The following is a 7,500-nucleotide window of genomic DNA, read 5'->3' as shown; positions in this document are numbered from 1 at the left end:
CCGCACCCGTTCGTGGACCACCCCAACCGCCAAACGCGCACCTCCAGCGGATGAACGGCGGACGTTTCCCGCACTCGTAAAGTGCAATCCACCCCTATAACTTGCGTTTCATGAAGAGTTATTTCCAATATGCGACATTCCCGCTGTCCCTATACATGAGCCGCGACCTGTACCACTTACGAGCGAGAGACGCGATCGCGTTGCTCACTGTACGGCGTCCGATACCGAGCCATCAGCATGTCGGTCCCCATGCGCGTTGCACTCGCACTCGCACTCGCAAAAACGTGGGGCAAATATATTACGCGGAAGAGTTATAACAGACCGAGCCCCACTGCATGGGGGGAGTCTTTGTCACTAATGTACACAGATAGAACATTGTGGACTGGAACCAGATTACCCGTACACACGGCGCTGATTAGTAATCAATGCAGAGCCATCAAACTACAGAAAATATATACAACTGTCCGTATACATGCTGAAAGAGTCTGCCCACAATGGGAACCACACGTCAGCCAGACACTCTGATCACGCACCACTCTCTGCTTCTAACAGGCGCACATACAATATGTAAGCACCAGCATGGAACAACATCCAGTGCATCCTCTCCGCCACATTACACAATCCACACTATCACAACCAGACCAGGAGGTCCATGCGGAAAATAGAATATCCCACCCTTTCGACATCCACCATTGCGCAGATAAGGCACCAACACCCACACATGTCCTATACAACGGTGCACCCAACATCACAATAGTACCTCCTGTCACAGCGCACAAACAATGACATGAGTCAAAGACACAGGTCTGACACAAGCATAGAATTGGAGCGCCGCCTCTAATAAGCCAAAGGTGCATCCTGACGTGACAAATCTCATCATGTCACAAGCATTCACTTACTATAATCACTATCAACGAACCTGCCGCCCCGCCCCCCCCCCCCCCCCACACCTTTCCTTACAACAACGTGTAACCTAACCTAACCCATGTTGTACCTTAACCTAACCCATGTTGTACCTTAACCTAACCCATGTTGTGCCTTAACCTAACCCATGTTGTGCCTTAACCTAACCCATGTTGTCCCCTAACCTAACCCAAGTTGTCCCCTAACCTAACCCATGTTGTCCCTTAACCTAACCCATGTTGTGCCTTAACCTAACCCATGTTGTGCCTTAACCTAACCCATGTTGTCCCCTAACCTAACCCATGTTGTCCCCTAACCTAACCCATGTTGTGCCTTAACCTAACCCATGTTGTCCCCTAACCTAACCCATGTTGTGCCTTAACCTAACCCATGTTGTCCCCTAACCTAACCCATGTTGTCCCCTAACCTAACCCATGTTGTCCCCTAACCTAACCCATGTTGTGCCTTAACCTAACCCATGTTGTGCCTTAACCTAACCCATGTTGTCCCCTAACCTAACCCAAGTTGTCCCCTAACCTAACCCATGTTGTCCCCTAACCTAACCCATGTTGTGCCTTAACCTAACCCATGTTGTGCCTTAACCTAACCCATGTTGTGCCTTAACCTAACCCATGTTGTCCCCTAACCTAACCCATGTTGTCCCCTAACCTAACCCATGTTGTGCCTTAACCTAACCCATGTTGTCCCCTAACCTAACCCATGTTGTGCCTTAACCTAACCCATGTTGTCCCCTAACCTAACCCATGTTGTCCCCTAACCTAACCCATGTTGTCCCCTAACCTAACCCATGTTGTGCCTTAACCTAACCCATGTTGTGCCTTAACCTAACCCATGTTGTCCCCTAACCTAACCCATGTTGTCCCCTAACCTAACCCATGTTGTCCCCTAACCTAACCCATGTTGTCCCCTAACCTAACCCATGTTGTCCCCTAACCTAACCCATGTTGTCCCCTAACCTAACCCATGTTGTCCCCTAACCTAACCCATGTTGTCCCCTAACCTAACCCATGTTGTCCCCTAACCTAACCCATGTTGTCCCCTAACCTAACCCATGTTGTGCCCTAACCTAACCCATGTTGTGCCCTAACCTAACCCATGTTGTGCCCTAACCTAACCCATGTTGTGCCTTAACCTAACCCATGTTGTCCCCTAACCTAACCCATGTTGTCCCCTAACCTAACCCATGTTGTCCCCTAACCTAACCCATGTTGTCCCCTAACCTAACCCATGTTGTCCCCTAACCTAACCCATGTTGTGCCTTAACCTAACCCATGTTGTCCCCTAACCTAACCCATGTTGTCCCCTAACCTAACCCATGTTGTCCCCTAACCTAACCCATGTTGTCCCCTAACCTAACCCATGTTGTCCCCTAACCTAACCCATGTTGTCCCCTAACCTAACCCATGTTGTCCCCTAACCTAACCCATGTTGTCCCCTAACCTAACCCATGTTGTGCCCTAACCTAACCCATGTTGTCCCCTAACCTAACCCATGTTGTGCCTCTAACCTAACCCATGTTGTGCCTTAACCTAACCCATGTTGTCCCCTAACCTAACCCATGTTGTCCCCTAACCTAACCCATGTTGTGCCTTAACCTAACCCATGTTGTGCCGTAACCTAACCCATGTTGTGCCTTAACCTAACCCATGTTGTGCCTTAACCTAACCCATGTTGTGCCTTAACCTAACCCATGTTGTGCCTTAACCTAACCCATGTTGTGCCTTAACCTAACCCACGTTGTCCCCTAACGTAACCCACGTTGTCCCCTAACGTAACCCACGTTGTCCCCTAACGTAACCCACGTTGTCCCCTAACGTAACCCACGTTGTCCCCTAACGTAACCCACGTTGTCCCCTAACGTAACCCACGTTGTCCCCTAACGTAACCCACGTTGTCGCCTATCGTAACCCACGTTGTCGCCTAAACCTGCTCTGTAATTGTTATACGACTCGTTCAATTAGTGTAGTGTTGCCCACCCGCAACCCTCGCAATATAGTTCGCTACTCGCACTGCCCGCTCCCCTGTGTATCGCTTCATGTTAAACACCTTGCAAGTCTTGCTGACTTTCCACATGCTCCTGCTGTACACTGTAATGTGGATGGCAGCAGGGCGTACATGCCGCCCCCCCCCCCCCCCCACCTCTCCCCACGTCCCCACCTTGCCCCCTGCCTTCGCAAGGTGGTTGGTGACAAGTTTGCATGTTCAATGCCCTTCGCATGCGACGTACGCAGGCTACGTTGTGGTGCGGCCTGTGTCAACTGTCCGCTGATGTCGTACGCGTGAACCACAATCTGTACTGCACATTCGTCCTTATGTACTGAATGATACATCGTGGCACATGTGTGACCGTACAACGACTGCGCCCAAAAACGGCGGACCATACAGTGCAAATATTGTGCACGCAGCTACGTGTCGTCTCCCTATGAGAGCTGGATTGCAGTGTGGTACGCCATAGAGACGTGTGGGAGGAACGGACGCCGTGGATGGCGATCAGCATGAGCTGTCTGTTGATGTATTCGGACCTAGTCGTCTCTCCTCACACACCGTGATGGCATGGTGCAGCGCGTTCCATATCTGCGACATGCTACAGAAGCCGGTTGACAGTCGTTCGAGCAATGGACATCGCATACGTACGGGGGCCACCTTCCACGTATTGTCTAGGCGTGCACATTTTGTTGCGTGTATGTGGGCAGACGTAGTGTGGCGTGACACCTGACACAGGCATGCAATAATGGTTGAAGTTGCAAATGGCGATGGACGCCTACGTTTTCTGGTGAAGTTACGCAAATGAAGAAATGGTAACCCGTTGTGGTGCGGTTGTTCTCGCTAGGGGTGAATCGGTGATGGCGACGATAGGTTGAGGTACTAACCGGTTGTTCCAGCGATACCCACCATGCCGACGAAACTGAACGGCATCTGGGTGTGAAGCGATACGCGGCGGTGGCTGGGTGGGACCGTCCCCGGCCGGTGAGGGGGCGCCTCCCGGCGTGCTGGCCGCGCGGTGCGTGGGCGCACGCGCTACAGCCGGCTGGTGGGGGCGGCCAGTGGCAGGCGCGCCGGCCGACGGACGCGGCAGGCGTCGCAGCTGCGCGCCGGCGCACCCTGCGCGCGGCGCCGTGCGGCCAAAGTAGGTCCTCGCGGGCCCGGTGCGAAGCGCGGTGGACATCTGCAGTGTGCTGGTCCGATTGAGGACTGTGTGCGTTGAGGATGCGCCGCCGCCCGGCGCTCGGCGCCGCGACGCCGTCTGCTGCTCGGTCGCCCCAGCGGTTCTCGCTGGTGGTTTGTATCGCAGCTGTGCGGATGTGTTGGCGTGTGCGCTGTGCTGGGAGAGTTCGCTTCGGCACCCAAGTGGGGCTTTTGTCCTTCTGTGGCGCTGGCGTTGGAGCTGCCGGTCACCGTAGGTGGCGCGTGTTGTCTCCCGCCGGCAATGCCACGACAGCACGCTCCCGGGCCTCTGTCGGCAGCGGCAAGCTCAGTTGGGAGCACGGGTGGTCGCACCGAAAGCGTCTACTCGCCTAACTCCGGGCGATTGCGCCTCTCTCGAACCCGACCAAGTACTTGGGACGGCGCTGCGCGCCGCCGGGACCTGAGAGGGTTTCGAGGTGTATTGTGCAGGGGAGCTCAGCCTCCTCCTGTTTGCAGAATGATTGAGCGGACGCTTGCGTGTTCGCGCGGGCCCCCGGGACACACTCCCGGGCGGCCGGCTGCTCAGCTCTAGTTGACGCAGCTCCCTGGTTGATCCTGCCAGTAGTCATATGCTTGTCTCAAAGATTAAGCCATGCATGTCTCAGTACAAGCCGCATTAAGGTGAAACCGCGAATGGCTCATTAAATCAGTTATGGTTCCTTAGATCGTACCCACGTTACTTGGATAACTGTGGTAATTCTAGAGCTAATACATGCAAACAGAGTCCCGACCAGAGATGGAAGGGACGCTTTTATTAGATCAAAACCAATCGGTCGGCTCGTCCGGTCCGTTTGCCTTGGTGACTCTGAATAACTTTGGGCTGATCGCACGGTCCTCGTACCGGCGACGCATCTTTCAAATGTCTGCCTTATCAACTGTCGATGGTAGGTTCTGCGCCTACCATGGTTGTAACGGGTAACGGGGAATCAGGGTTCGATTCCGGAGAGGGAGCCTGAGAAACGGCTACCACATCCAAGGAAGGCAGCAGGCGCGCAAATTACCCACTCCCGGCACGGGGAGGTAGTGACGAAAAATAACGATACGGGACTCATCCGAGGCCCCGTAATCGGAATGAGTACACTTTAAATCCTTTAACGAGTATCTATTGGAGGGCAAGTCTGGTGCCAGCAGCCGCGGTAATTCCAGCTCCAATAGCGTATATTAAAGTTGTTGCGGTTAAAAAGCTCGTAGTTGGATTTGTGTCCCACGCTGTTGGTTCACCGCCCGTCGGTGTTTAACTGGCATGTATCGTGGGACGTCCTGCCGGTGGGGCGAGCCGAAGGCGTGCGACCGCCCCGTGCGTGCTCGTGCGTCCCGAGGCGGACCCCGTTGAAATCCTACCAGGGTGCTCTTTATTGAGTGTCTCGGTGGGCCGGCACGTTTACTTTGAACAAATTAGAGTGCTTAAAGCAGGCAAGCCCGCCTGAATACTGTGTGCATGGAATAATGGAATAGGACCTCGGTTCTATTTTGTTGGTTTTCGGAACCCGAGGTAATGATTAATAGGGACAGGCGGGGGCATTCGTATTGCGACGTTAGAGGTGAAATTCTTGGATCGTCGCAAGACGAACAGAAGCGAAAGCATTTGCCAAGTATGTTTTCATTAATCAAGAACGAAAGTTAGAGGTTCGAAGGCGATCAGATACCGCCCTAGTTCTAACCATAAACGATGCCAGCCAGCGATCCGCCGCAGTTCCTCCGATGACTCGGCGGGCAGCCTCCGGGAAACCAAAGCTTTTGGGTTCCGGGGGAAGTATGGTTGCAAAGCTGAAACTTAAAGGAATTGACGGAAGGGCACCACCAGGAGTGGAGCCTGCGGCTTAATTTGACTCAACACGGGAAACCTCACCAGGCCCGGACACCGGAAGGATTGACAGATTGATAGCTCTTTCTTGATTCGGTGGGTGGTGGTGCATGGCCGTTCTTAGTTGGTGGAGCGATTTGTCTGGTTAATTCCGATAACGAACGAGACTCTAGCCTGCTAACTAGTCGCGTGACATCCTTCGTGCTGTCAGCGATTACTTTTCTTCTTAGAGGGACAGGCGGCTTCTAGCCGCACGAGATTGAGCAATAACAGGTCTGTGATGCCCTTAGATGTTCTGGGCCGCACGCGCGCTACACTGAAGGAATCAGCGTGTCTTCCTAGGCCGAAAGGTCGGGGTAACCCGCTGAACCTCCTTCGTGCTAGGGATTGGGGCTTGCAATTGTTCCCCATGAACGAGGAATTCCCAGTAAGCGCGAGTCATAAGCTCGCGTTGATTACGTCCCTGCCCTTTGTACACACCGCCCGTCGCTACTACCGATTGAATGATTTAGTGAGGTCTTCGGACTGGTACGCGGCATTGACTCTGTCGTTGCCGATGCTACCGGAAAGATGACCAAACTTGATCATTTAGAGGAAGTAAAAGTCGTAACAAGGTTTCCGTAGGTGAACCTGCGGAAGGATCATTACCGACTAGACTGCATGTCTTTCGATGTGCGTGTCGTGTCGCGCAACACGCTACCTGTACGGCTCGCAGTAGCCGTGCGCCGCGTGCGGAACCACGCGTGCCTCTCAAAACTAGCGGCAATGTTGTGTGGTACGAGCGCTGAAGCGCTGGAGCGGCTGGCCTGCGGCACCTGGCGCCTGGCGCCGGTTTTGAATGACTTTCGCCCGAGTGCCTGTCCGCTCCGGTGTGGAGCCGTACGACGCCCGTCGGCCGTGAGGCCGTTGGACACAGAACGCTGGAACAGGGGCCGCCACACGCCTCACTCCCGCCTATGCGACCGTCTCGAAAGAGACGGCGGAAACTTGAGAAAAGATCACCCAGGACGGTGGATCACTCGGCTCGTGGGTCGATGAAGAACGCAGCAAATTGCGCGTCGACATGTGAACTGCAGGACACATGAACATCGACGTTTCGAACGCACATTGCGGTCCATGGATTCCGTTCCCGGGCCACGTCTGGCTGAGGGTCGGCTACGTATACTGAAGCGCGCGGCGTTTGCCCCGCTTCGCAGACCTGGGAGTGTCGCGGCCGCCTGTGGGGCCGGCCGCGTCTCCTCAAACGTGCGATGCGCGCCCGTCGCCTGGCGGTTCGCATACCGGTACTTTCTCGGTAGCGTGCACAGCCGGCTGGCGGTGTGGCGTGCGACACCTCGTACAACGACCTCAGAGCAGGCGAGACTACCCGCTGAATTTAAGCATATTACTAAGCGGAGGAAAAGAAACTAACAAGGATTCCCCCAGTAGCGGCGAGCGAACAGGGAAGAGTCCAGCACCGAACCCCGCAGGCTGCCGCCTGTCGTGGCATGTGGTGTTTGGGAGGGTCCACTACCCCGACGCCTCGCGCCGAGCCCAAGTCCAACTTGAATGAGGCCACGGCCCGTAGAGGGTGCCAGGCCCGTAGC

The 7,500-nt window shown here is 54.6% G+C and overlaps 2 non-coding genes and 1 pseudogene across 2 annotated transcripts; all 3 read left to right on the top strand.

Annotated features, from left to right (window-relative positions):
- The first annotated feature begins 4,652 nt into the window (after positions 1-4,652).
- On the top strand, positions 4,653-6,561 carry LOC124744375. Its single transcript, XR_007010716.1, has one exon. It is a non-coding gene; the product is annotated as a small subunit ribosomal RNA (ribosomal RNA).
- A 352-nt stretch (positions 6,562-6,913) lies between these two features.
- Positions 6,914-7,068, top strand: LOC124744374. Its single transcript, XR_007010715.1, has one exon. It is a non-coding gene; the product is annotated as a 5.8S ribosomal RNA (ribosomal RNA).
- Positions 7,069-7,256: 188 nt separating this feature from the next.
- Positions 7,257-7,500, top strand: part of LOC124744381 — a 4,222-nt pseudogene continuing 3,978 nt past the window's right edge.

Source organism: Schistocerca piceifrons, unplaced genomic scaffold, assembly GCF_021461385.2.
Source record: "Schistocerca piceifrons isolate TAMUIC-IGC-003096 unplaced genomic scaffold, iqSchPice1.1 HiC_scaffold_29, whole genome shotgun sequence".
Lineage (NCBI taxonomy): Eukaryota > Metazoa > Arthropoda > Insecta > Orthoptera > Acrididae > Schistocerca > Schistocerca piceifrons.
The sequence above is the reverse complement of the archived record's forward strand: the minus strand, read 5'-3'. Positions and strand labels throughout refer to the sequence as shown.